Source organism: Coturnix japonica, chromosome 1, assembly GCF_001577835.2.
Source record: "Coturnix japonica isolate 7356 chromosome 1, Coturnix japonica 2.1, whole genome shotgun sequence".
NCBI classification, from domain to species: Eukaryota; Metazoa; Chordata; class Aves; order Galliformes; family Phasianidae; genus Coturnix; species Coturnix japonica.
In genome coordinates, this window is record NC_029516.1 from 93,426,087 (window position 1) to 93,453,302 (window position 27,216).

General features: G+C 40.0%; 1 long non-coding RNA gene across 1 annotated transcript; it reads right to left on the bottom strand.

Annotated features, from left to right (window-relative positions):
• Window positions 1–462: 462 nt before the first annotated feature.
• LOC107323967 lies at window positions 463–27,153 on the bottom strand. The gene is made up of 4 exons (XR_001559382.2): window positions 27,036–27,153; window positions 5,774–5,869; window positions 5,184–5,281; window positions 463–535 (listed from the first exon to the last, which is right to left on the bottom strand). It is a non-coding gene; the product is annotated as an uncharacterized LOC107323967 (long non-coding RNA).
• Window positions 27,154–27,216: the final 63 nt, after the last annotated feature.

Consider the following 27,216-nt stretch of genomic DNA (forward strand, 5'->3'; position numbering starts at 1 on the left):
AGTTGTGCATTGTGCAGTCCTCCTCTTCATTTTCAGTCCTGGCTCGTTTAATGAAAGAGCTCTTTTCAACTGTTTCTCCACAGTGCATAGGAGTATAAATAAGAATTTCTCATACTCTCTACCTGTAATTGCATTTCACTTCAGAAATAATATTTCTAGAGATGCTTCCAGAACATGATTAAAATATACATAGTGCATTAATTACAGTAAATTGAGCTCCCTGCGTTTACTGAGTACAGTGCTCTGTAATTTTTGTTCATTAATTCTCTGTAATTGTGTCTAATTTCATCTGTTACTTAGGCAAACTTCCCAAGGCCTTGAGCATAAGTAACTCTCATTTACTGCAAGAGAAGTGCAGTGCAGAAAGGCTCCTACTTATATTTCACTGAAGATTTTCCAGATTTTCCTTTTTTTTTTTTTTTTTTCCAGAAACTCAAGTGTATTCAGCCTTCTGCAGAATTAAAAAGACAAGAAACTCACCTGCACATCTGAAGAGCGAACACAGACACAGTCACAAATGAAAGGACCTGAGGACCTGAAGAGCCGAAACATAAAAATAAATTGTTTCAAGGTAGCACTTCACACTTCAATGTCTACCAGGGAAAAGCACATAGATTCAGATCTGAAAATACGTAGAAATACATGATGAACCACACTGCTGTTATTCTTCAAATTTTTTCTAAAACTGAACTTTGTCCTTCCTGTAAAATACTAAAATAAACAAGCCACATAAGGGGCTGATTCTACTGCCCATTATCTTGCAAATTATGATTTCATTTTACATTTGGAGCAAACTTCCTTGTTGATCAACATCAGTGAGATTCTGGACAATGCGGCACTACTGCAGTGTAGAGGTGCATGCATTCATGTACGCAATAGAATGTGAACAAGTCAGAATTAATGTTTACGTGTTATTTACTTAAAGTCAAGTTTTTAGGCATTTTTTTCTACTTGTGTAGAGTAGCATCTCACTATACACATCTGCTGATTGCACCAACCAGATTTAAATCTACTCTTAGCAGAAGATACAAGCCAGCCATAAAGGATAAAATGTGAATTATGTATCTGAACACATTTCTACATGAAAGAAATGTATGTATTTTCTGCCTGACTCCTTCATGAATTATGCCATTGCTTTGCTTTAGCTTTTTTTCTATCCTTTAATCAACTAAGCCCAGAGACAGAAACTATGCCAGTGATAAGGAAGTTCCACATACATTTAAGGTATTTCTGAAATCTCAGAATGGGATAAGCATGCTCTTAGAATTCTTACTGTCAACAGGTATTCATTTGATTTTAAACAGTAATAGTTGAATACTTCAGTTTCTGGGCAGTAAATGATTATGAATACAGAAGAAAAGTAAGAGAAACCTTGATTTCACATTTCCTGAACAGGATTTGAATTTTATTGTTTGAGTGGGCGCTTTCTTCTTAGTTTTAATTCTCTCTTGATTAAATCCTTTCTCTGGTGATTAGATTTTTGTGCACTAAGCTGGAATCCATTTCCAGTGAGACTTGTCCCTTTTCTTTCACCCACTGTGAAACTTTTCCAGATGGCAAGGGCCATTCTGTGGCCCATTCAACATTTAAATTAACTGGAATTTGCGAAGTGGATGTAAAGCAAAATTGAAGTAGCTCTGTCTTCTTGCAAGAGGGTGATTTCACCCATAAATCTTTATGTGTCTTGGTCCACTGTTCAGTGGATACTGAAATTAAATAACTCAATGTAAATAGCTATTTGAACAACTTCAGGTAGCTTAAAAGAGAGTTCCAGCTTCCCACCTCATATCTGTGCTACCATCATTATCTGCCATGTTCAGGAAATTAATATTTTGCGTATTTCTTTCTATGAGTACAATTAGGAGGAAGGAGATCTAATTACTTTTTATGAGTAATTCTTTCATTTACCTTGATTCTGGGCAGTTTAAATTGAAAAAGCAACACAAACTGGATTACATCTGTGAAAATTCTTTACAAACATGATGTTGGCTCTCTGGACAAAATACTAACAGCATCTCAGCCAGTTACTGGTGCACATCCAGAAGAACATTTATTTGGAAGAATTTTCTTGCACAATCTCAGAACTATGCAGCAACAGATAGTAAAGTGTGAAAGTAGCCGGAGGCTGACTGAAAGCTGACTTTACTATGCCACCTTGCATTAATTGTTTGCTGAGAGCCAGTTACTTAGACATTTTACTACTATGTTTCTTGCTGACATCAGAATATATCCCAAAGCTATATTGTTAAACATGCCACGTTAAGGCTTGTACTTGACAGAAATTTATACCTAATTTTGATAGAGTTTGTATGTACATTTCTCCTTAAGTAATGTCTCCTATTTATCTCCATGGAAACTGTAACAGATACAAAGAACACAATAACACTGCTTGATGGAGCAAATTCTCAGCTACAAAATAATATTTTTCAACACAGTCAGCACCATTGGCTGTGCATTTTCATCAGTGATGAGCTAGATCCTGCATGCTGTGCTCAGAAAAGTCTGCACCAGTGGAGGTGACAACTGTCTCTGCCACCACTGCTGAAATTCACCACCTACTACCTCACTTCTCTCACATCTAATGCTTGGTCTCCATCAGTGTTGAGCAAGCACCAATGAATGTTAATGGGTGCCATGTTTTCTACATGGAGGAATTTGGTGATACACCTTTTCTCCACATGCACTTCTATGTCAGATGTTACTTTATTATACTGGCCCTCTGCTGCAATCTATCACAGGGCAACACAATGTAATGGAATATTGGTGGCAAGTTTCACCCTCAACTGCCATACCACCAGCATCCACTTCTGCTGTCATGGGCCAACATAGTAAAAATGGAGGCAGTACTTTTGGAGCAACCCTCATACATTGAGTTAAAAGATATGATTACCAACATAAAAAAAATATGCCATTTCCTTTGCCTTCCTAGATCTCACCCACAAATCACCACCGTGTCCACGACACTACTACCATGTTCCAGAGGGTCCCCTGGCAATAGATAACCAAAACACTCCAAGAATATCCACAAACAGACCATCTCTTCTGCTTTCATGTCTTCAGTGCACAGTCCCCTCAAATCTTTTTGAAGCACAGAAGCACCTGACAATATATTAGTCCCCATCTAAAATTGTTCAAATCAAGCAACATGGACTTTTGACCAAAATACGTATATATGTTTACATGTAAATTATTATTATTATAAAATCAGTAGCAAGGGGTGAGGACTTGAGAGCAAGGTTTCACCCTTGGCAGCTGCAGGCAACTAATAATTGGATTTCCAGGTCTTACTGACTCTTTACGGGTTTCTCAATCTGGACAAGTGTAACTAACCAGTAAATGAACTGCTGTGGTCTCAGAAAGAAAACTGAATCAACATGGAGGATTTAGACTATTTCCATAAATACATTTAAAAACAAAATTGACAGGAGTTTTCAAACAGGTCTCAAGTGGAAAAAAAAAAAATGAGTGCCTGTGCAATCTCTCCAGCTGATATCTTCTCCATATGTGTCTGAATTGCCAACTGGCCAAGAAGCTCTCTGAAAACTGAAGCAGCTCTGACAGAATCTCACAATGTGCCGCTCAACAAATAGAGAGCACAGTTAAAATTCCTGGCTAGGAAATACATCACTTAAAAACATACGAGATCCAGGAAAAAAGTCATGGAAAACATTGAAAATAGTCATATGGCAGTGCTAGATGTCAGCATGTGTCAGTTTTTTTAACCAAAAAAGGCTGAAAGTCAGCATGATTGAGAGTATCTTGCTTCATGTCTTATCAGAAGTATCTTTTTCTGCCACTTATCTGAAAAATAGCCATATAAAATAAAAAACATGTAAAAAAACACACACACACACACACACACAAAAAAAAAAAAAAAAAAAAAAAAAAAAAAAAAAAAGAAAAGAAAAAGAAAAACCAAAAACACAGTTCTTGCTGGACTAAATCACTGTATCAACTGAAAAATAAGCAGAGAATGCATTCCCAAGCCAGGACCTTACCAAGTTTGCACGTTCAGCTATCAGGGAGTCATACTGAATTGGGCCTTTTAGAACTGAGGGAACTTCCATGTAATTAACTGTCTTGTTAACAGTCCCTTTGACTGGTGATAAGTCTTTCAAATGAGCTACCTACAACTCACGCATTTAAAATAAAAACAGCTTCAGGAGGTTCCTTTATTGCATACAGTTTTATCCACAGCAAATGCTACATTCCTATCCTTAACAAGAACAGCCTCAGTAAAGGCCCACAAAAAGAACCAGTGGAGAACATATGTCACAAATAATACATTTTCCTCCCTGTGCCAAGCATTTGTCTCTATTCTTTAAAGCTTCTCTGTTGTCCTAGAGGATTGCTTTGGCAAACGAAAGGACCCTCCACTAACTTCTGTGGACAGCTAGCCCACTCATCCTGATGGAAACCAGAATGCTTGTCAATCATGTGTCACGAGTCCCCAAGGGGGTAAATGTCATTTCCTCCTGCACCGATTTGCCCTTTTACAGCCCACCAAGTTAGGCTCTTTGCATGTTGGTGTGGATGCAAAATCAAAAGGAAGGACTATGTAAACTAGATCATCTTCCATAATTTCCCTAGTCTTCAAGGGTGATGTTGTTTTCCTAAGGGCTCATGGCCCCATGGGTTGTGCAGTCAGGATCTGACTGTGTCCATCTGGCAGTTCCAGCTGATACCCCTCCTCACCACTCAGGGCACACCACGAACACTCACAAGTGCTTTCCGTTCTGCAGAATGTGAACGGAGAAGCTAATACTATGTAAATAATGATATATGTTATAGTGGCATGCATGATTTATTCAGCTCCTTCCAAAGTTAAGCTCTTGAGATCAAAGATCACCATATGCAGCTGCTTTAGGAGGGAAAAATAGCTGGGAACATCTCATGGGTTAGCCAAGATGGCCTGGCCTTGCTTCAGCAGCCCTTAGTGGCTCCTGCTGTGCTCTTCAGCTCCAGAGAATGCCCATGCTGGAGCAGATGCTGAGAAGTGCAGATTCATGCATCCATACCACCCAGCAGGGTGTGGCAACACAGAAATCCTGTGCTACTATTGATCAGAGTCAGGCAGCACAGCTGAGAATTCCCTCTGCAAGTCCTGCTAGCCTGGGAGCGCTTCCAGCTAAAAACTATTAAGTGCAGCAACTAGCTCTCTTACTTTATATATCTGCTTTTACCTTGTATTTATTTACTTGACGTTAATGCTAGAGAAGAATGGGAGAGAACATGAAAGAAGCTCCTAGAAGCAGGTCAATTCAACCAACCATCTTTCTGCCTAGAAAATACATGAAAGGCACAATGCATTAACACACTGGGCATGCAGTTCCAAGAGCAAGCAATGAACACCAGTAAATCTATTTTATCATCTTTAAGGCAACATGAGATTTTCCTTTTTACATGCTAATTCATTCTGACCATTACACTATTCATCTGTATTTAAACCAGATACAGATTTCTGGGTTTCTTTCTTTCTGTAGTCGTTGTTGATCTGCTATTCTTGCCTAACAAGAACTGCTTTTGTTAAGCTTTTTGCTGCAATGCATTTAATGATCAGATGTCATCTGATTTCTTAACCCCCCCCAAAAAAAACTCTCAGGCTTATCAGAATCCCTTTTTACCTTATCAGATTAAATCTGGAGTGATTTTTTTTTTATTTTTTTTTTAAAGACCACGGTTCTAAGTAACAGTATGCTCTTGAAACAGATCTTTTACATCTTGTAATGTTGCTAAAGGCATTGCTTAATGGCTACAGGATTTGGGGGCTTACCTCTTCCTGTGACAGTCGGTGACTGCACCTGCATCCAGGTTAGTGAGTTGAAAGTAGATGACCCTGCAGGATTCAGCCTGAAGCCGTGGCTGTTCTCTGGGGAACAAAGTTTAAGAAATTGGAATGTTGATGCGGGCAGCCATAGATGTATGGCAAGTGTGCAGAAGAAAATTGTCTTCTCTGGGGCTCTTCAAAGTCAGCTCTATGGAGGCATGTTCTGCTACCAGAATGAGGACCCAAACGGTGTTGAATTTCTCTTTACTATCCTCTAGGCCTATTTCTTGCTACAGTCCTTTCTTCCCTCTGCTGCCATGTGTCCCTTTCAAATGGGGCAGCAGGCAGCCTGCACACACACCCTGCCTCCAAAATCCTGCTATCCCTTCCATAGCTGACACACAACCACACAGGACATGAGGTTGCTGAGAAGTCTGATTTCACATACAACTCTCAATCATGCATTTTTTTGCCCTTTCATTTGGTCTTGCCAGGCAGCTGCTGGCACAAGGTCTTCGTGATGACAAGTTTAGAGGAAGCGTTACTTTGATTTAGATCTGGATAGTAATCGCGCTGAGGAGCCACAAAAATCAGGCTATGAACTGGTAATTGCTTATTGTCACTGTTCCAGGAGTTCTCCTGCTTCTTTAATATCACTAAGAGTTCCCAAATCATGCAAGATTCCTTCTTTTCTTCTGCATAGCTGAGTTCCAGGCTTTAATGGCAGCATGCAACCTGATCTGCTGGAGCTTGTCTGACAGAAGCATAGCAGTCTCTCTAACACAATATTTTGTTCTGTTAACTTTTATTATAAAATGAGGAGGAATGCATAAGAGTTCTACTTCACCATAGTAGTTCTCATTTGGGATTTAGAAGAAAAAAAATACAGAGAACTGTGGGGTTTATAAGGGACTTCAAGAGACCATAGAGCCAACCCCTCTGCTAAAGCAGGTACCATACAATAGGTCACACAGATAGGCATCCAGGCAGGTCTTGAATATCTCCATAGAAGGAGACTCCACAGCCTCTCTGGGCAACCTGGTCCAGTACATTATCACCCTTACTGCAAGCAAATTCTTCTGCATGATAACATGGAACTTTCTATGTTCAACTTTTAGGCCATTACTTTGTCCTATTGCTACACACCACTAAGAAGAATCTGGCCTCATCCACTTACCTCCCATCTCTTTAGATATTTTAAAAATATTTATCAGATCCCCTCTCAGTCTTTTTTTCCCCAGGTGAACAGGCCCATGTTACTCCTAGCCTACAACAGGAAAAAAAATGAGGACTTCTAAGGTGATATATGAAAAAAGGAAAAAGAAAAAGGAAAATAAAACTAATAAAGTCTGTTTTCCAGGCACAGAAGATGTAAGTTCTTGTCCTGTTTATTTCTCCATTGAACAAAAAGGAATTATATCCCAGGCCACAAAAACTTTCCAGCAAAGTCTTTGTCAAAATTAGTGTACTGGGACAATGAGTTTCATTTTTGAGCATATTCCAGTATTAAAAAAAAAAAAAAAGAAAAGAAAAAGAAAAAAAAAAAATAATCAGCCTTTGCCACTGATGATACAATGTGTCACAAAAAGCATTGCTGTGTGTTGAAGCAAAATGAGCATTTTCCTCAAATCTGAAAGGTCCTTGAAATTACAGAGGTAAACTTCTCCAGTAAAGAGATAAGCTGCTTCCTGCTCATTACTGCTTATTATTGTCATGTTACTGATACCTGTGAGCTGCTGCAAAGGAGTGCTTGTTGTCAGATAAATACAGCTATGACAAAAGTCATAAAATGTCACTGAAACAAATAAGCAGCCTAAGAAAAAACACTATACTCCTAGGCTAGTATCATTAAAAAAAGCTTATGTTGCAAAGCCAAAATCAAACGTGTATGTACAACTGACAATAACTTGATTTCAAAAAAGAAAAAAGAAAAATAGTACAAATATACAAGAATGCAACAATATTAGAATAACAGCAGCAATTCTAAACAAAGTGATGTTCAAAAGGAAACACTGCTGAAAGTGACAGAACGTGGCGGTAAGCCCATATGAAGAACAAACCAACAGGGGAAAATGGGGGCTATGGTCAGCCTGCAATGATTCATCTTTGCTAATTCTTCATGGCCACTCTCAGCCCCTGCTACCAAAACACTGCCATATGAACCCAACAGTTCTTGCCACTCGAATTTGGAATGTTGTTAACAAAGCTGTATATATGGTGAAAGCCCATGTGGCAAGATGATTTTGTATGATACTAAATAGAAGGGAGTTCAAAGTTGATGGTGCATTCAAAAGCAGATTTAGAAATAATCATGAGTAAGTGGTCACTATCTGGGAAATTTCACAAAATATTAGCTTCTAACTGTGAAGAATTTTCTTCATCATTTCTACTTTGTTTTTCCTTCTCAGGTTCTCAAAGAAGGTTTTTATTTCCAGCTTCGTAAAGAATTTGTGCTTGGAGTTCCAATGTTACACTGTTAGGTAAAAAATCTATCCAAATTTTAGTATAAAATTTAATAGGAAGGTGTATTGGGTATAATTTTGGAGAATTTGGTTAATGATGGGTGATATTAAACCATTGGTTTTATGTCGTTATGAAGTGCAGTTGAATGTTTTTCTCACCCCATCTCAATATGAGTTACAAAGTATTTTATACTGGGATTCAGATAGACAGAAGTTTGGAAATTCAAATCTGAAGCAAGTAGTATTGTATTATTTTTTTTCACCTTTTGTGTACACACTTCTCACTCCCAAATATATACCTATACCATTATATACCCCTATATGTATGCCAAAAGGGAGTCTGTGCCTCTCTGTGGATGTCCATACTCCTAGGAACTCTGCAGCCATGTGACTAGAGCAAGAAATGCAGTGAATGAAGAAGAATAAAAGGAAATCTCAACTAAATATGTAAGTACTGAGCCCAAGAGGATGGCAGTTGTTATGTGGCTATTTGTGTTATTTAGGTTGTATGACAGGCAGATCACTTTTCAGTTTAACGTAATTAGGTACTTGCAAAAGTTACTGTCTTCTAGTGGTTTTCTAATTGTCTGAGGACATCTCTTTAACACTGTTAGCTGAGCAGCTCAAGTATTTAAAAAGACGATTAAGGAAATTAAGATTATAAAATGTTACATGACTGTGGAAGTGTAATGCTGTTCTACAGCTGAAACTCACACATGAGTTCAACATTGGTAACTCTTAATATATCAAAATTCAGTTCTCTGTGGAAAAATACAAGCACCCCAACAGCAGTACATTGATCTCAATCATTCAGTGAGGTGAATTTGGTAGCTGTTTAGAGTCATGGAATAGTCTGATGCTTAGGACGTTTACAAACCTTCAGATTCAACATTATAACTTTATGAATTGCTTCTGATGATATTTTAATCATTATAATAAACATTTCAGAGTACTGTAGAAGAGAAACACAAACAGTTGTTCCTATTTAAAAGTAATTAAGGATACAAGCATAACAAAGCTACCACCGCTGGAAAGTCATTTTGCTTTTTTTGAATAGATAGAAAGACAGTATTGGTATTGAAAAAGTCAAGGTGCCCCAGCTGTTTGTAATTTAAAATTTTGATGTTTTGCTTAAAATGTTTGCATATGATGACTGAATTGAACTGTTCCAACACAGCAAAATCTAATGGATTTCTTCCACCAGCTACAAGATTCTACAACTAGCTTGTATCCATTATCTTAAAGTGGTGGGACAACAGGTTTGACTCAAGTAAAGTTAATGAATTAGACTCTCTTTTCTAAAATATGATATATCAGTCTAACCTCTTCAAAACTCTCAGCTGAATACCATCCCAAGGTACTGAGATGAACTCACTGTGATTAATGCCATTGTCCTTTCGTGGTGTTCTTTATCACTTGGAAAATCTCCTTGTGTCTTATCTGTCTCTGTTCTACATATACAGATTACTTTCCCAATCCCATATGTATTTTTTACTGTAAGCTCTGTCTTACATATAGGCTATCCATACCTTAACAACCACAGTTTCTTGGTCCATTTCTTAAGGAAAACAAAACCAAACAAAACACCTTTTTTATCGTGTGTGTGTGAGCACTGCTGTACATGTGCTTCCCAACCTGTAAAAACACGAAAACATCACACTACCATTACAGGTATAATTAAGAAGGTGTCCTTTCCTCATACTGGAAAGCTGACACTATGCAAAGATTCAGTGCTCACTTGCTTCTTTTTCCAGCTTGGTAAATTGCAGCCCTGGGAGAAGTGGACATTGAATAGCATGAATAGTGGGAAGGAAAATAGGATCTTTTTCACCAGCCCGGTCACTGGTCTGAGTCCTGGTATGGTCAGCAGTAGCCCAAGGCCATCTAGTAGCTATGGAGAAATCTTTGTGCCATGAATTAGTGGCCACCTACCAGGCAATGATACGGCATTGCTAACACATGGTCCCTGTAGGACAAAGTGATGGCACACTGATGAGGAAACCTAAGAAGCTTGTTCAGTCACTGCCCATGCTGGACCAGCTTTGTGGATAAATAGAGGAGTACACCCTCACAGGCTTAAAGTTTGGATCTTCTCACCAGCAGGCACTTTTTCAGATGTAGTAGTCAATGTCAATATTTGCATTTTTGCCATGTCTGTCTAAACATTTCACTTCTCTCTGTTATCTACCAGATGGATCAGGGTGAGTTGAACAGCACGCCCATGACCCACCCACAACACTGGCTTCCCGGCTCCATCCCAGAGCTGAGTGTAACTCAAACTCTGACTTGGCTTCTGAATCAGACTGAAATAACCACATTCATATGCATTTCAACTTGTTACCAATCCAAGGACACATACACGTCTTATTTGACTGCCTCGATAATGTTTACATCAACACATGTTTACATCATCTCCTGCAGGTGAGGCATGGAGACTCCATTGTCTGTACTTTATCAAGGGGAATAAATTCAGGCCTGGGACTACAGGGACACCAAAATAAATGGTTGTTAGGTATCTTCTGGTTTTGGTAAGCTAGCCAGAATTTTTTTTTACATCTTCTACCCTGTCTGTAGCTGTACGAGGTAAAGTATCCTTGTCCCCAGCTGCTCTTCCTATTTTTCCCCTTGCCAGCAGCTCACATCCACTCAGGTCTGCCTGAATAACTGTCTGTGTAGCTTCTCCCTCACACAGCTGAAGGGAAACAGCATGGAGGAGCTCAGACTTGCTGCTTACAGTGTTGAAGATTAAGGATATCAATGGAGAACAGGTTAACCTGGCAGAGCAGAGGTGATGGAGGTGTCAAGAGGCCCTGCTACCTCTAGCTACATACATAGAGGTGTACTGAGGTGTGGATGAAATCACCACTGCAGCAGCTGCAGCAATCCTGGCTGGGTGAGGGCTTCTTCTTCCACACCTGTCCTCCTCCCAGGGTGCCCTAGCTCATAGTTCTGGGCTCCAGCTGCCTGCCACAAGGTCACCAAGGAGAACATGGATGAGCACTGGGCATAAATTTGGCTTTCCTCATCTCAGGCTCATCTCCATCCCTCTGCTCATAATAACAAGAGGCCATGGAGAAACCTACTGATCTGCTGTTAATCTCAAAAGAGCCTCATCCAAACCACACAATACTGGCTTCCACTTCATAAAAATCTTCCAGCCCAGCAAAAGTGCATCTTCTGCAAGCACCATTTACAGTCACAAACTGTGATTTCTTGTAGGTGGAGGCACAGTCAATGGTTGGCTCAGTACACGGTGTTTCTGCTCTTCCAAAGCATTTGCAGTAAGCACCTCAGGAAATGGAGAGCACCTGATACTAATGATGTAACAGTGCTGGCAGAGAGAGACACACATGCACACAGGCACAAAAACTTTTATAGAGTGTGCAGGTTCTCCTTTGTAGTTTCTTAGGCTTTTATTTCAAGTGTGGTAGCTATAGTATGTGTCCCTGCTTGCACTGGCAGAATATCAGAAGTCACGCACAGATTCTTGCACAGAGTGAATATATCTCTTGGAACTTGTCTCATTAGAAACAAATAATACAGATTCCAAGGCTTTTGTAGCTTTTCTCAAAGAACTTTGTTTTCTGTTACAGAATAAGCAACTTGACTTGTTCAAAGGTCACAGGGGAATGTCCATAAAAGAGCTGGAATTCATATCCAGGTCTCTCAAATCCCAAACTGACTATAATTCTGTAATTAATTTCTTCTATGTAGCAAAAATGTTTTGCATCTTATTTTATTATTTGGAAGTATGTCCTTCTGGTTTTTGTATTTCGTCATCAGCATCAGTTCCATAAATACTTTCTGCATGTAACTAATCCTACGCAGTGTCAGACTACTAAAACACATGTGTGCAAGATCAGGGCCTGGATTTGTTTTCAGTCATTCTTGCAAGGTACGATTCAGCTCTAGCACAGCTAAGCTGCATCTTGGAAGGTTCTAGGAGGAAATATAAAGGTTTGCCAGAGCTTGAGCCCGTACCTGTTCTCAAGTCTCCCGAAGCAGTGGTGTATTAGCTCCATAGAAGACCAGTGAATATCATTCGAAACACAAATAAATGGATCAGAGATATTTCAAATCTCTAATTAAAAAAAGATAAATTTCCATTTACATCTGATGCTGAACTGTCACTCTTCTCAGCTGTGATTACTTCCCATACTTGCTGGAATAGACTTAGAAGGAGGATGGCCATCTGAGGGCAAATTAATTGAAATTCAAACAACAGAGTAAGCATAGCAGTAGCAAGCCTTGATTACAGAAATGAATTTCATCATTAATGATGAAGAATAATTGAATAACTTATCTGCAAAACAGCAAACTGGGTCAAAACCAAACAATTGCAAAGATGAATTATTAAATATTTCACAACTGAAGAGCTATTCACAGTCCTTTAGTGCCATCTACAGCCTTCTGATAGCAGCAAGATTTCTAAACAGAAAGCATGTGTAGACTTTAGCAATGGTCTGATCCAAAGCATGAGTGTTCCATGGCCAACAGATGATTATTTTTCCACCGTTATGAAAAGGAAAAAAAAAATAATTACTTTTTTTTTTTTCAATTGAATATTTGCTCTTTTTTCCAGCCTTCTTTGCTTTCTATCTCACCTTTCTGTTGTTTTTGCTAATTGAAGACATATGTCAGACCAAAGGTGATACATATTATATAGACCTTTTCAGAAGTCACACAGAATGCCTTTGTTACATGCTGATATTTATATTTATATATAAATATATATATATAATATATATATATATATTAATATATATATTATATATATATTAATTTGTGTCATTATTATTACAGAATTTAACCTGAGTTTTAACAGAATGTATCACTTGATACCTACAGCTGGAGACATGTCAGCTTCTTTTCTTGTATGCAAAAGTTTCCTGTAATATGCTTTTTCAGTGGAGATGATGACTGTCTCCAGCTCTGTTTTGTTCTGAGTTATGGAAACGGATCAGCAAAAACAGCACTGGGCCATATTCCATCAGGGAGCAGACCCACGGCTGAGTGCACAGAGGTAGGGTGTCTTAGCAGGGTACCGTGTACCAACAGTAAGCAACCACAGTGGACCATGATTTTCCATGAGACTTCCCCCAGCCTGTGAAGTAAAATAGCCCCTGAGGGTTGTTGAAACAAATGAGTCACCTAGGTGTACCACAGGTAATGCCTCTGGCCACTCATCATCTGGGAGGTGGTAATGTAATAAGCTGTGGTTGCTAGTTCATATGGCCAATCCCCTTCTCTCTTTTGGAAAGAATTTATCTTGGTTGATGATTGTAAGGCAGAGAATTAGCACTGTTTACAGGGTTATAGTCATTGCTAGAGCAGGAATGCTACAAGACATTCAGAATGAACTTTCCTAGCCAAAGAAAAAGGATTAAGAAGAGAAAATAAACATAAAAACATGGTTTAGAAAGAATAGACTGTTTTATAGCTGCAAGCTAAAGTGAGAATATTCGCTGGGTGTCAAAGAGCAAATAAGGCAGCTGGGAACATCAAGTTCTGCCTTGAAGGGAGCAGCTCAAGTTCACTTGCACCATTTATCATAATTCCTCTAACCCCTAATGTAGATCAAGTGTAAATCTGACCTGCCAGCAGGTGAGTGACTGAGTGGAAGCTTAGCATTTCTTCTTCTGCACTTCTTGTCCCTCTCTCTGTTGTTCAGAAGCAACATATCAATCTGAAGGTACGGAATGCACTGTACGTTCCTGATGCAAGATAGGTTGCTGCTCTTGAAAAGTGAGTGGGCATAGCTGGGAATACCAAGCTAGTGGGGTACAGTACTTTCTAATCACACTACTTTTTCCTTCTCAATAAGGCAGCAGCTCTTGTTTCTCACTGTGTTCAAAATACATACAGGAGGAGCTGTGGCTGCTGTCCTGTTCAGATGCATTACTTGAGCTGCTATAGCACCAAGCTCCTGCCTCTGTCCTGCTGCCTGATACTTAAAATCCACCCACATCCCCTCTTGAGGACTCCCACTTCTTGCACTAACACCTCTATGGCAAATACTCAAAGTAAATTGTTTCAATATTGGTAGTGTAATATAAGGATTCTGTAGACTTTAGTCTAAAATGAAGAATGAGCCTGAAAATACCCATAATCTCAAGACACTAATTCAGAATGATTAACATTTTCTGAAACATTTAATGCTGTCTCACTAGCAGCTAATGGTCCAGATTCTGCCTTCCAGACACTTGCAGCTACAGCCCCCATCCTTGCTGCTGGGGAACAGCTGTTGATCAGCTTTGTATTAAGAGCCAAATGCTTCTTCCAGTGTCCACTCAAACGAGTAGCCTCAGGAATCTCTCAGGAGGCACTGAGTAGACCTAGAGGCCCAACTGACACAGCTATATGGCCAGAAAAACCATCACATCAAGAAAGTTGGAAAGAAGGATTCCAGATTGGCATCCAGCCCTGTAGCTGATGAGTTCAGGCATCCTGACCTGAGCACTTGTAGGCCCCCAGGCATCAATGACAACAAAACTTACACATTTAGTTGTTAAACATCTCAGGAAATATATGGTCAAATTTAAACTCTCTCCTAGGGATCAAATAGGGAAATGGGGACAGAAAGTGACCCATGACTTGTGTAATACATAATGCTTCTATTGCACAAACTGCTTCACGGAAATGGTACACAATAGAACATCTAATCCCTGCTGCTAGTATGTGTACTTGCAAGTGTTAGCATAGCAAATCAGTAACCAAAATGTAAAGACCAAGGACAGGTTAATATTAAAAACCATTTTTAAAAGAGGTAAATAACATTCCCTGACATATTTTTTAATCTTTGATATATTTGTCCTATCTGAAGAAGTCATTTCAGGGAGAAAGGAGATTTATGGCTATATGAGAGAAAATGCGAAACAAATGGTAGAGGTAAAGGAAGAGATTATGTTACCAGAGATATTAGAGTTAAAAATCACTGAATGAATCAGCGTGCAGTGCTGAGGCTGAATTTTCATGTAGTCAGACTGACATCTTGTGGCTTGTGCCGAGCATTTAAATATGCACCTGGGGAGAATTAACTTCTATGTTATTACAGCATGGTGAGATACACCCTTTTTTCATCAGAATGGTATGTGGCTCCCCCAGTGTGTTAGAGGTTGCAATCATTAAGATTTTAGATTAACTCTCATTTCATTTTCTGCTTTTGCATGTGTTTGTTAACCCTGTCTCCATTTGCACATCTCAATCTAAAGATAAAGCTACATTTAAAGCCAATCTTTCAAAGGATGTATCTAGCAGCAAAAATTCCAAAACTGGCTAAACTTTCATGATATTTTAAAGATTACTTCTAACCATGGATCCTTTTTACTTTTCTTCTCTTTTAATGTCAGTGTTAAGGCTTATGAAACACAAAAACCAGCACTTTCAGGTCAGCTGACTTCTCCCTTCCATCAGTCTCCAGTGACCAGCAGTCAGGTTGGATGGGTCTCTGAGCATCTGATCTAGCAGGTTAGCAGGTGTCCCTGCTCATTGCAGGGGACTTGGACCAGATGACCTTCAATGGTCCCTTCCAACTCAAATAATTCTGTGGTGATTCTATGATTCCATAATGGAGCAGAGGCGAGAAAGGACTGCTTGGGATCTGCCTGAGAAAGGTTAAATGAGTGTGCACAAGCAGAGCTGAAGGGCACATTCACAGTGTGCCATGGCAGCTGACACAGCAGATATCCAAACTCCCAGCAGCCAAGTTAGCAGTGCATGCACCTCCATGACCCTGTCAATTTCAGAGCTGGGGAAGCCAGCTAATCACCTCTAACCTTAGAGTTATGCCCTCCAGTGGCACCCAGTTTCCTGGGGATTCAAAGGAGCTCTGCAATCTTTTCACTGTGCTCCACTTCATTATGTAGGCTCTCCTCCCTCTTTCCATACCTTCGTGGAAAAAAAAAAAAAAAAAAAAAAAAAAAAAAAAAAAAAGAGGTCTCAGGGCTGTAATATTGAGTATAAGCTCTGCACTGACACTCGTAACCTTACAGAAACTGAAGGAAAGGAAGATAGGCCTGCTTGTTGTGAATATTTCACAGCTTCTAATACAGTAAATACCATGTACATTAGGAAAGGATCCTCAAGAGAATATTTCAAAGCAAAAGCATACCTAATTTATGTAATCTGTCTGGAGTTTTTATCTCCCTTTCTCTTCATGGAGGGTGCAGAAGGAGCTGACAAAGACCTATCATCATCTAACCTGGGCTGTTTGGGTAATGTCCTGTGAAATTAGGGGCAGAAGTTCCAATAGTACTCGCAAGACCTTTCTGGTTCAACCCCAGGGCAAGTGTGCCCACAATATGCATTCAGTCATCCTCCACACTGCAGAGAGAAGCTGAGTGTGGGTGTTGTCCTTGATGGCAAGTGACACTAGCACAAGCAGAAGGCTCTGATAATAGAAGGTGCTTCTTTGTCATTTATTTTTAGTGTGATAGAGCAGAAAGGGAGGAATTAATGTCACTGTGCTGAGAGGCATTTCTGAGGACAGAATGGAGCCACACGCCAAAGTAGATCAAATGGCTTCAGCTGAAGTTACAGAGAAGCTGCCTGAGCAGGACTTGAGCAATAAACTCAGTCAGATCTCTCCCACACAGCTCCACTCATGTACCTCAAATACAATCTGGATATAATGTCCTTGCTGTCCCAGCTGGGATCTGCTTTCCATCAGCAGCTGACATTCACACCAAACTGTAGCATTTAACATTTATCCCTAAACACATAAAGCCCGCTAATAAAAACGAATGGGAACTATTTGGTTACGGTTACTAAGGCACCAATAGGCGAGAGTGGGAGTTCACTTTTCTGAGCCTCAGGGTGTTCCATCCTCCCCAGCCTGCTGCTTTCAGGCCATTTCTTCTGCAGGCTTCCTTGCTGTTTAAACACACTTCTGACAGAAGGTCTCTAAAATGTCTCCAAAGCCCTCTCTTGCAAGAAAGGCAAAGGGTGGGAAAGGTACTCCCTCAGCATATTTCCTTCTTCCTCCCACAAGGTGATTCCACCTCCCAGCCATGAAAGAGTGGAAATATTTAAAAGTAGTATATTTAAAAGCAGTGGTATGGGACTGTGGGAGTGAGGGGATATATTACCTGTATGAGGTCCCCCAGTTTTGCCCCTGGAGTTTCCATAGCCAGGTCAATACCTCACATAACTGCTAGGCACCGTTTTACCCACCAACTTCAAAACCAAGAATAATAAAGGGAGAAAGACAACACCATTCTATGCCTTAAGTTTCATTGGTCTCAATAATTCCTTAAAATATAAGCATTATCTAAAGGCAGAGATCCACTGGACTTTATTGCTAGGCAGCGGGCAGTGTTTGCAACACAGATGCCTGCGTGGATGCAACACGTGCTGTCTTCCAGTCTGTCAGGTCAACACATTTCACAGCTGGTAACAACCACAGAAAGGAATTCTGAGCAGTGACAATGAAATTAATAACTAATTTCAGGACCACTTTGTTCCAAGGGTGGCAGTCGATATGCAAGTGTGTGACTACAGAAATCCTCCCTGTAGGCCTTCACATTTCACCCTAGCCAGAGGTGTCAAATGATGACAGGTGGCTGCAAGAAATTCTTGAGACATTAAGCAACGAGGACATGTTGAGATCTCTAACCTCCTCAAAATCTGAGCAGCCATCCCAGTCACGGTTGCCAACACTGTCACTGCTGATGTCCAGGCCAGGTCAGACGCTCAACACTTTTCATAGTAGAGCCTGAAGATGCATAGGCCAGTTTTAACTGGAACAAATCCATCTGAAGCTAGTAGGAACCGTGGATGTAAGAACAGCAAGGTTTTCAGGATGAAGCAATGCATTTCATTAGAGATACTGATAAAACTGGAACAAACAAGTGAGCTGTGAGGTGCTCTTCTGAGCCAAAAGACGCTCATGTGCTCCAAACTTGTTCAGTTTTTCCTATCTATACAAGCTAGAGCACGACACTCCTCCTGAGAAATATGTTCTCATTTATGAGAGACCATCACAGCAATATGATTACTGCTAGTGGCAGCACCACAGAAACACAAGTCCTTCTCTGGGTCTGAAACAACAGAGAAGCTGGAAGACACGCAAGTTCTTTTTTTTTTTTTTACAACAATTACTATGAAAAAGTTTTCTGCCTCATCTGTTTCTCACAGTCTGTTCCATTACTGTAACAGAGAACAGAACTCTCACCATCACCCCAACCTTTGCCACTCTGTGGTAAAGCTTTTCCTTCTTCAGCTCCTTTGATAAATATCACATCATCATGTGGCAGAGGTCAACATTTTAAAATTTCCAGACTCATACTGTAATTATCTATGAAAAAAAACAGCGCTACTGAGATCTGGTCCTGTCAGCAAAGTCAACGCTTGTACCTTCTCCAGGAGGCAATACTGTCCAAGGAAGAGAACAAAGCCCAAGAAATCTGAATTTGGCAAATGCTGACTCTCAGAGCCTCAAGGAGATTTTCAGATAGGCTTTGCAGTCTCTGAGAATCAAGCTCGTGGCTGTGGTGTCTAGCACATGTCACATCTAATTATTGTGTAAAGTACTTCAGAACTGTATATGGGAATTATATGTTTCCTTTGAGTTACCATGAATGGTATTGGTCAGGCTAAAGGACAGTATTTTTTCTGATCAAGTCAGGATATCCTATTTCTTGTAATATAGATACGTACAGACTCCCTCGCACTGATTTGCAAAAGTTAATCTCAGATGGGTACCAGATAGGGGAAGAGACAAAATAAAGACCTTCATCTTCCCTCAGCGCCAGAGTACTTAGTGTTTTTGGGGAGATCCACCAGCAATCAGCATCACCTCCATGCAGCCCTCTAGGCTGTATCCTTTACAAGCAATGCTCCAGAGGTCAGATCTGTCCTCCTTTCTGCTCCCCAGGTAAGTGGCATTGGTATTTATTGGAGCAGGTTTTCACCAGCATACACATGGAGTTAATTAATTCAGCCCACACTGTTGTTAATGACAGCCAAGAACCTAATCCTCCATATGCAGCACTCCAAATACATTACCCTATGAAACTGCAGTTTCACAGTTATTGTACTTTGGTTTATGCAGTTTCCCTTATGCTGTGCTGAATGGATTTTCATTCTGTGTCCAGGAGCATTCCAGTCCCTCCAGTAGCAAACAATAAATGAATCTTAGGAGGCTCTGGTGTACTTAGGAGGCTCTGGTGAACCTATCAAAAGAGGCAATTTATTTCTGAACTTGGCACTAGGCACAGTGTGCCTTGTAAATGTCAATTTGTGTATGTGTGAGCATCTGACACTACTCAGCAGCACATGGCTGGAGCCAAGAATTTGACTGATTCTGGCTGATTTGCAAGCCTAAAAATATTTTCTTTTATCAATATCCATTTTTTTTTGTGTGTAATTATTTGCATGCTAAGACAATTCTAAGTGTGCAATGGCTTTATGAATTCATCCACAACAGCTCTGTGGAGATCAAGTACACAGCGACCTGCCATAAACTGTGTGATGACACAGTCAGAAGCATTGCATAAGAAATGGCCCATATATAGGCATACTTTGATTTTCACTGTTTGTCTGTTCTAATCCTGCAGGAATCAGAGACATTTTAATCTTTTTTATTGTTCTGTATTCATTTACATGCAGTACTCACAGGCCTCTGGCAGGCAGAGAGAGCTACATAAGTCATATGCGTTGTTGTTACTACTGTAGTTCCTATCATGGGCCCAATTCTCTTCCCATTGACGTCAATGGCAATTCTTCCAATAACTTCAGTGGGAGCTAGATTAAGCCAAAAATCTACGACCACACCCTGTTATGTTTTACACCAACAATACTGTGGGCTTCAGCTGAACATTTTAGTACTTATTACAGTATAGGAAACAGGGGACTCTTACAGAAGTATGATAATAAACAGGCATGTTTACACAACAAGGTGCCCTGTTTGTCGTTGGAACGTGGTAACAGTGAGTTCAAAAAGAATCTTCAGAAATACCAAGAAAATCACAAACCTTTAATTAAAATAGCTCAGGGGCACAATGTGGGTTTACACGACAGTTTTAAACTTCAAGAATTAGTTGGTAATACTGTACTGTGGTAAAGCTATACAATATTCAAACTACCCCATAGGTTTACAGTTGAGTATACTATGTCTTCCATTTCACCTGTTCTATTCATTTGGTGGCCTGTCAGTATTGCCCTATCACTTTCAGTTTCACCCACTGAATCTCCTCTTTAATGCTCATTTCTTCTCTTCCCTAGCCTTTTCCATTCTTTTCCCTCATTTTCAGACTGTGTGCTTACCACTTTCCTTCCCTGTTTAATGCCTCTCAAAGACCCCTCTGTTTAACTAACACTCAGACTGCCACAGCTGCAAAACTTTTTATCTCAGTTGCCAGCTGCTGTCATAATCCAAGACCAACATACACATGCTGCTCCTATCTCCCATTTTGATCACTCCTTCATCTCCCTCCATTTTTCTTTTAATTCCATTTTTTTTTCCTCTTCCACAGCACTTTAAAATATTACACCTAAATGTACTGTTTTTTCTGTTGCCTTTTCTGACATGGAAGTTCAATCTGTCTTTTCTAGAGGACTCTGTAGACTACAGATCTGCACTGACACCACTGATCTCTTTGAAATTCAACAAATATATCAAATCAAACTGGGTGGAAACCCAGCTAAAATTCCAAGCTCAAAGTGTAATGGTTAATTAATGGTTTAAAATCAGACTGACAGCCATTCATGACTGGATTTCCTTGGGGGTTTGTGTGGGATTCAATACTATTCACCCTAGTTAAAAATGGATGATGGAACTGAATTCCCACACCAAGTCTGTGGATGACATCAAAATTAAGAGGTAAATACACTGGAAGGAGATGAACCACTGCACAGAGAGGTCTCAATAGTCTGGAAGACTAAGCCAACAAGACTGTTATTTACCATGAGGTTAAAACAATAAATACTTGAGATTTAATGAAGACAAATGTGAAGTCCTGCAGCTGGGATAGAATAATCCCAAGCAGCAGCCTAAACTGGGGACTGGTTGGCTGAGGAGCCGCTCTGTAGAAAGAGCCCTGGAGGTATGGGCAGGCTGCAAGCTGAACATAGGCCAGAAGCCTGCCCTGGCAGAGAAGAAGGCAAACTGTATTCTAGGCTGCATCAGCAAGAGTACAGACAGCAAACCAAGGGATGTGATTATTCTTGGCACGTGGCATTTGTCAGGCCGCACCTGGCTTGATAGCTTTGCTTTCTCTCTGCTCAAAAGAGACATTAAAAAATCAGACAGACTGGTAGATGACAACCACCAATGAGTAGAGTGCTACAGAACTTGATTTAAAAGAGAAATTGAAGGAGCTGTGATTTTCAGCCTAGAAAAAAACATAAAGAATTTAATCATTGTATTCTAACACCCACAAGCACTTCGAAACATGAGCTCTAAGGGACACAGTTTAATGATGAGACTTGTTAGTTCAGGTTGAGGGTTCTTCTTGACAGTCTTAAAGGTCTTTTCCAACCTAGATGATTGTATGATTCTAAAATGCAGTTTTAGAGAGGTATGTAGATGTACAGAGGAGTACACTCCTCACAGGGACGCACAACAAGTTAAGGTGCAATGGATAGAAGTTACCACAAGAACTTGTCCCCCCACCAAAAAATAATAATTAGAAAAATTCACCATGAGAACTAGACATTGAACGCTCAGAGAAGTGGTAGAGTCACTCACTTCAGTGGCAGAATCATTCTTCATTGCTACAGATGTGGATGGTGACAGGACCCTGGATAATCAAACCAAAGGCCCTGCTTCCAATAGAGGGTTGGTCCAGGGTTCCCTTCCAATCTTGGTTTTTCTGTGATTCTGTCAAGTTCTGGATGTCTTCTCAGAAAGTGGTTAGAAGACAGGGTAGGCAGGTGATAAGACAAACATACGATAAGTTCAGTGGATGACAAAATACAATTGAAGAACAATGAATTATGTAGGCTTCCCTCCCTGGTGAAATTAGAACTGTTCTGTTTTTCACCTCATCACAATGCCCAGGAAATTCAGCCATGGAACAACATACCATGATGTTAGATAGTGCCCAGAGAACAAGTGGTGGTTGCTATCCAGAGGAAGTTGTCCATGTATAGGACAGAGTAAACCAGGAGGTAAATGAAACATACAGACCCCCTGGAGATTGCTGGAGACTTAGTATTGGTCAGGAGACAGCACTGGCTGGGAGACAGGTCTGGGAAACAGCAACTGAATACTTGAGAGCCAGGACGCACAGCCTGGGTCAGCAGCAAATAGAAATGGGTGCAAACTCAGGCCTTTGCACTCACTCTAAGCTTTTAAGCTGAGCTGCCAGCAGCCTTTCATCTCTCAATGTGCTGCTGAAAATATTTTGGTGCTCGCGGTGATGAAAGCCCAGAGCTTCATCTCTGTTGGTTCTGAAACATCCCAAACACCTTACAGCCTGCAGAACCATCTTGTAGATGATACATGAGCATGGGTTAATGCGAGTCAAATACTGAAGTTTCCATAGTATCAAATGTGTGTGAGGTGGGGGGTGTTGGGGGAGGGAAACAAGTATCCTAAATGAGAAATCTACACAGATGTTCAAATTGAATGAAATGTTGTTACTTAGATATTATTTGATACTCTTCTATTGTTGGAGTTTTGTTTGATTTGTGATCTCTTACCCTCTCTTCCTTATTTATTTATTTTTTAAATTTCTGAAATGTCTGAGATCTACCCATGAGCCAACAAAGGAAACATGCTGCAAGTCAGGGAAAAAGGAAGACTGCATTAATGTCGCACAGTGCTACCTCAGGACTTGCCTCAGGTGCAACACCAATCTGTGTTTTACCGCAGTTCTTCAAGGGACAACTTCTGCAATTAAATGAGTCTACAAAAGCATTGTTTGCATCAAGAGATTTCAGATTTCTGGTTGAAGAAGAATGGGGCCATGTCAAACCCATTGCATTCAAACTCAGGGAGTGCAAAGTGCAGGGGACAGTTAGCAAGGTACTTGGTGTGCACATCCCATACTCCATCTTCGTGGCACGACCGCCACCACTCACTACTACTCACATCTCTGAAGGAGGAGCTGCAGGATCCACCTTCACTCACACTACAAAAACTTCTGTCAATGTTGGCAGATTTAATGGCACCATTAATGCAAGTTGTGTTTCTTGAGCACGGGTAAATGGCTCCTTTTAACTTTCTGTCTTATTTCCATGCAGCAGCTCATCTGAAATAACCATGCAACATCCAATAACAATGAAGAGCATAAATTTTTCACTCCGAGGCATTTTCAAGAATACCAAATTTTCAGGAAGCACATCTTTTGAAATGATTTGTAATCTTCCTTGATGTTACGAATACATTTTAAGTGAACCATTCATGCTTTCTGAACACATGGCAACAGAACTATCAGTATTTTCTGAGAAAAAAATATACCTTAAGAAAAATGAAATTAACCACACTGGCTACCCTACCAACTGTAAGAAAACGCTTTCAGGATGAACAGCTTCAAAGTGTTCTATTAATGAATTCAGCAATTTGTGAATAATCATCATTATATGCTTAATAGAACCTTCTGGAAAATGAAACAAAATAAATATTATTTGTCATTATATCACTATACAGAAAGATAAGCAAGCCTAGTTATCACAGTCCATTTTACATGCTTTTACTGAAAATATTGTTTGCATTTGTTTTCATACTATTTCTAAGAAGCAGGGGAGTGAATCACAAGAGGTTTAGGTGACTTATTTAAGTGAAATTACAGCAAGAAAGAGACTTGAGCCCTTTTGAGTCCTGTATTAAACACTGAACCATGCTACTTTACCCTCTAAAATATACATGGTGTCAACTCTGGAACATAGCAAAAGTTAGAATGCTGATCTGTAAAACAAATGTATTCCTGATGATATTTAGATTCATAATAACATTAATTTCCCTGAAGTAGATATTTATTCTGGTTTGTACTCCCTCTAAGTACTGCAAAGCCATATCCATTAAGAAAGAATGAGTTACATTCTGTTTTGCATCATGTATCAACATGTTTTTTCTGTTGTTCATTGTGTGTTAACTATTTTCTGCTCTGCATCATGCCTCAATATATCCCAAATGCAAGGCTATAATCCCTTGTCTCTCCAATCATCCTCTGGAAGACAAGGAGTGAAAAAGATTAACAAGAATCAGAATTTGTAGAACGTGTGTTTGCATAAATGCAACACAAGGCATTGTTTGAGTGGTGGAAATTTACGATGATAGTGAAGAATTCAAGGAGACCACAGCTTGGATTTCAAGAAGGTCAGAAGCCTGCAGAGTTGGCAGGTGGACAGGATTTTGTGGCAGACGCTCAGAGCAGAAGACATTTTGACTACTTCTCAAAAGGCATTGGAGACAAGGAATTCCTTGCTCCCATCGTGAGAGTTAACATTTGCTGTTTCTACAAGCTAATAAAGCCATGGTAATTTTTATAAAGATAGCAAAGCATCCTGTTGTACTCTATAGTGCATTTTTTCTGCAAATAATCACAAAATGTTACACATTGAAAGCAATTTTTGCAAGTACTTACAGCATCAGTAGTTCCTCAGAATAAAAAACCCTGAAATACTGGATCATGTGGGCCCAAAAGATGTCTTTTGAGAAAGAGCAACCATAGAACTCATCCTACAGATACTATTTTATTGTACTTTTATCGAGGCCCAGTTAGTCACAAGATTTAAACAGACTTCAGCAATAAAATGGATGTCTTAGGCTTGTCTTACACAACAAGAGAGCAAAAGAATAATGTTGGGGTTTTCTTAATGGAAAACATTTTTGCTTGAGTTAAGGAACATTTACAAAACAACTGCCAAATCACACTACTTATGAAAGTGAAATGTTTTAATTGGCTTTCAAAATTTTTCTGATGAAGCAAATTTTTTGTCTTTTCCATCCACAGACCTAAAACCACCCTACAACTTAAAGGAGTTCTTTTGGGTACTGCATTAGAACTGTCATTATTATTCTTGAGTATTATCGGGACTCTTGCTGTAGCTCTAAAAAATGTCATCCTTATGGAAGACAAATCGTGTCACCAAATGTTCTCTAATTCATTTATAGCTGATGTGTATTAAAGATAAATAAATAGCAAATTATACATGTGACTTCATCTAATAGTCTTTGTACGACATTTATTATGTCTGAGGCCATACACTGATCTAGCTCTTTCTCCCACTCTTTATTTTCCACAATTTAGTGATTAATGGTTAAAAAAGACAAAACCTTTGCCAATTTGAACAAATAGTTCTAGGGATTTGATACATCTGGGCACAATTCCAAATTCAAGGAGGCGCCAGTAAACTAATGAAGAATGTTACTGATCTGTTCTAGCCACACGAAATCAAGACTTCATCTAGTACAAATCGCAGAGGGTCAAGCACAGTCAACATTTTGTTTGGAGTCCTCAGTCCTGGGTGTCAGTGACTCACCAGGATAAGTTCAGTGCCTTGGCTTACTCCTAGGATGCACTATGCTGATACATGAAACAGTGAAGTCATAGGATTTTGAGTCTTCAAGTTCAGTAAAGGATCTTATGGTATCTTTTGTTGTTGTGAAACAGGACCTGCTAAAGTCTGTTGTCCTGGACAGTCACCAGCTCTGAATGATTTATGTCTGCTTAAGTGACCTATTAAAATTACATGTACATGATTATATCCCTTGCTTCTTGTGCTGGAATAGAGTGTGAAGAGATGTCCTTGAATAGCTGTGAGTAAGTCAAAAGCCCACAGGTGAGAGTTAGAGACTGAGGCAACAAAAGGGAGACACGTGGCTAATGTCTACTACGAGCTACCCAATCAAGTGGAGCCTGTTGATGAAGCCTTCTTCCACCAGCTACAGGAGTTTACAGTCTCTTGTTCTGCTTGAGAACTTAAACCACCTTGACATAGATGGCAAGCTATAGGTTATCCAGGAGATTCCTGGAATGTTTTGAGGATAACTTCTTCAGCCAAGCAATAGATTCGGCATGGGCTGACAAAGAGTAAAATCAGGCTGATAATTGTTAGGAGATTCAATTTCCTGATACTTCAGGGACTGAGTCAACAAAACCTCCTGGAAATCTGTCCTGAAGGACAAGGGAGTAGAGCAGAGCTGGCAAAGCTAGATAAGCTTTCCTTAGCACACAAAAGCTCTCCGTTCCCAGATGTGGAAAGTCTGGAAAAGAAGGCATGGTTGAAACTGGACCTGTTGGCCAAAATAGAGTGCAAGAAGAAAATGCACAGGCAGTGGAAGCAGGAACAGGCAGCCTGGGAGGAGCATAGAGATGCTGTTAGGCTGTACAGAGAAGGGGTTAGGAAGACCAAGGCCCAGATGGAACTGGACTTGGCAAAGTGGACAAAAAAGGATAAGAAAGGCTTCTATAGGTACATTAAGTGGAAAAGTCCAGGAGGGCATACCCTCCCTAGTGAGCAATACAGGCAGGCTGGTAACAACAGACAAGGAGAAGGCTGAGGTATTCAACAACTTTAATTTTTGCCTCAGTCTTCACCAGAGACTGCTCTACAAACAGTTCTCAAGCAGATGGGTTGGAAAGTGGGGACTGGGGATGCAATGCCACCTCCCGTTGTAAGCAAAGATCATGTTGATGACTGCTTGAAGAACTTGAACATCCACAAGTCATTTGGTCCCTAAGGGATGCATCACAGAATCCTGAAGGAATTGGCTGATATAGTCACCAATCCACTCTCAATAATATTTGACCCTTGGTAATCAGACTGAGTCCCTGGTGACTGGAAAAAAGATCATGTCACACCCATTTTTAGAAGGGTAGAAAGGATGACCCAGGGAACTACTGCCCTGCCAGCCTCACCTTTGCACCAGAGAAGATCCTGGAGAAGATCGTGCTGGAAGCTATGCTAGAGCACATGGAAGAGTGAGAAGTGACAGGGGATAACCAGCATAGCTTTACCAAGGGCAAGTCCTAGTGGCCTTCTATGATGGCATAACTGCATCACTAGACAAAGGAGGAGCCACTGATGTCATCCATGATT